Raw genomic sequence first — 3,468 nt, forward strand, 5'->3', positions numbered from 1 at the left:
TTTTTCCTGGACCTTTACTTCTGCAGCCCTCCCAGCAGTTATATCAGCCTCTGATTCCCTGTATTATATACTTTTCTGCTCAAAGTACTTAGAGTGGCTGAAAACAAATGAGGATCACATTTCTCCTTTACCTGTGCAATACCCCTCTGCCTTTAGCTAACACAACTTTTTTAAACAGCAAGGAGCTAGTCTTTTTTTGGAGGCTGCTTCTGTGTTATAGAAGAGATTACAGAAAGATTGAAGATTCGTTTTCAGCCTTATTTAGTTCCCTTGTCTCATCCAATTATTTTTATTCTTATTTATACTTCATACTCCTGTCTTTGGATATTCTCGACTATCCCACATGGACGTATAATGATAACTGCAGTAGCAGTTAACATTTCTAGTTCTTAATACTTTATCAATTTGTATATATCCCACTTGATCTTCACAGTAATTTTATAACTTGAATGGTTTGGCACTAGATTTCCTCATTTTATATATGGGAAATTTGAGACACAGAGAGGTTAAGTGATTTATTTGAGGTCACATAGAAAATTGGGGAATGTGCTAGGACTGGAATCCAAGATTTTTGACCATTGCTATTCCAGGATGTCTGACAGCATGCTACTCTCTCATCAAGTACGATGGCAACCCTCTACAAGTATGTTTCCTGATCTGGGAATCTTTTCTATAGGATACGCCCCATTAATTGAGTCACCATGGCTATTCTGCAAATAGAATCCAAGTCTTTATCAATGCCTTGAATCCCATTCTTCAAATTAATATAACAAGCTCAATGGGTAACTACAAAATCATTGTATGGGGCAACTCTATGATTGTTATTTGGTATCTAATATATTTAGTATACTGGAAAAGTATAATAATAATGGGAGTGACAATATATCACTATCTCTGATGGCCTATCTGTGGACAATACCAATTAGTCAGTGGTATTAATACCTACTAAATGAGTTTTCATATCAGAGGAACTCCCAAGATTCTAATTGAACTAGCTGGCAGTGTCATTTGAAGGGCACCGGACTAAGAAGCAGAAGAGCATAAATGTTTGCTTACACAAAGATATGCTTTTTAGAATAAAGATATAGGAACTGGGCAATGCTGAGAGTAACAGATCATAGGCTATGCTTCCTATATGAGTAAATGGAGAATTTGGATACCTCTTAGGATTAATATTTTTTAATGATGTAAATAAATATAGCCAAGACTTTACTAAGAGAAATGCCCATTTTAATCCCAGAAAGCATTGGTTTCTATTAATTCAACAGTTTCACCTAAGGGTAGTAAATTTTAAATAGGAAAAAAAATAAGGAAAAATGTAAAATTTCAATAGACCAGCAAAGCAAATAGATTAGCTGTAGCAAGCACTTAAAAGCAAAGATAGACTAGGTGTTGAAAATCTGTAGAAACGTAGTGTTGACAGGGTTTAGGGCTGATATGGATGTGTGTATGTATCAATATGCACTGCATACCTAAATAAATGACAGTTTTAATGATTTACTTCTTACATTAACAATTCTTCTAAATTTTGAAGTTTTATTTTTTCAGTAGAAAATGGTTTATTAGTGTTATTTTAGAAAGGTTTATTCCTCAAAATGTACTAATAAATGTTCAAATCATAAGGATCATCAACCTTAATGGCTTTCTCTGCACCCAACTTTGTTTCTCCCTGTCCTTCCTATGATTCATCAGGAGAGGCCAGGGCCTCATTTGTGAAACTTGCAATAGCTTCTTATGATGTATTGTCATCTTGAAAATATAGACTTTTAATAGCTTGTTTCCTCTTTCCCTCAAAAACTGTGTTCTCCTCTTCCTAGCAGCTTTTGTATTTTCATACTCTTTTGATTTTCAATGTAGAAAATATCTTTAATTTATTTTCCTTTTTTAAAAACATATTTTTATTGACTTCAGGGAGAAGGAGAGGTAGAGAGGGATAGAAACATCAATTATGACAGAGAACCATTGATTGGCTGCCTCCTGCACATCCCACACTGGGACCAAGATCGCCACCCAGGCATGTGCCCTGACCAGGAATCAAACCGTGACCTCCTGGTTCGTAGGTTAACGCTCAATCACTGAGCCATGAGGGCTGGGCAAAAATGTCCTTAATTTGTTCCTCACTGATTCTAGGATTTTTTCAGGAGATTCGGGAAAACACCTGGTGTTCTTCCTACCATTCATTATAAAAAAGCCACTATTCTGTTCAACTCCAGCAGTTTTCATTAGAAGTTCAATTGCCTTTTTGTTCCCAATTATACCAGTACTCACTACTTGGCTATCAGATCTTTCTTAGGATCCTGCAACCTGAAAGAAATTTCATCACCCACTTTCTCCCAGAGAATCGTCCTCTGTGATCTCATTCTGGCCTTTGCAGTTCATTTCTAGTCTGTCCCCAAGTTTGACTTTGTCAGGTCATTTCCTCTTGAGGTGACCTTGCCCATTTCCCTCTTCCTTGGAGCCCATTTTTCTTGCCACCACACATACATTCATCTAGCTCTTTGTCTAATTCTTTTGTCTGTTCTTGAAACTCCCTCTTGAGTTTCTTAGCAAGAAAATAACTGTAGGTCTCTGATTGCTTTTGTCAATAGTGCCTTCCATTTCCAAGATACCAAGTTTAGCAACCACCGCACCTTGATTCTGCTCCTGCAGCAAGCACCCCACATGTTGTTAACCTTCTTCTTCCAGCAGAAAAGACCATTTCTGGCTGCTCTGGCCACATGGAAAAGGCTCTGGTTTGAGAGGGGAGTTTAAAACATTTCTGTTGATGTCATCATCTGACTCGGAAAAACTCTCTCTTCTCCTGAGTCCACACCTTTAACAGGGCACTGAGATGCTGGGGCACGGGCTGCTGCACTGTCCCCACCTAGTGCTTTTGGCGCCTGCAGCAGGCTGTCACTGGGTGCAATCTCATGTCAAATCCGAGTCCAAAAGCTGCCCATCTTCCATCTCACCTGCCTCCTGCGCCATGTCCCCAGGTGTGGCATGGCAAGTTAGGATTGAAGTTTTATTTTTATTTTATTTTTTTAATATATATTTTATTGATTTTTTACAGAGAGGAAGGGAGAGGGACAGACAGTCAGAAACATCGATGAGAGAGAAACATCATCAGCTGCCTCCTGCACACCCCCACTGGGGATGTGCCCACAACCAAGGTACATGCCCTTGACCGGAATCGAACCTGGGACCTTTCAGTCCACAGGCCAACACTCTATCCACTGAGCCAAATTGGTTATGGCTGAAGTTTTATTTTTAATGCAAATGCTTTTTATTTTTAAATTTATCTTTATTATTGAAAATATTACAGATGTTCCCTTTTTTCTGCCTCATTGACCCCCCCCACTCTTCCCCCACCCAGGCCTTCACCACGCTATTATTGTCTGTATCCATGGATTATGAATATATGCATATAAGTTCTTTGGTTCACCGCCCAGCTCTTGCCTTCCCCCTGAGATTCATCAGTCTGTTCCA

General features: G+C 38.8%; 1 pseudogene; it reads right to left on the minus strand.

Moving 5' to 3' along the window:
• Nucleotides 1-1,600: 1,600 nt before the first annotated feature.
• Nucleotides 1,601-2,967, minus strand: LOC102442035 (annotated as a pseudogene).
• Nucleotides 2,968-3,468: the final 501 nt, after the last annotated feature.

This window comes from Myotis lucifugus, unplaced genomic scaffold (genome assembly GCF_000147115.1).
Source record: "Myotis lucifugus unplaced genomic scaffold, Myoluc2.0 scaffold_1441, whole genome shotgun sequence".
In the NCBI taxonomy this organism is placed as follows: Eukaryota; Metazoa; Chordata; class Mammalia; order Chiroptera; family Vespertilionidae; genus Myotis; species Myotis lucifugus.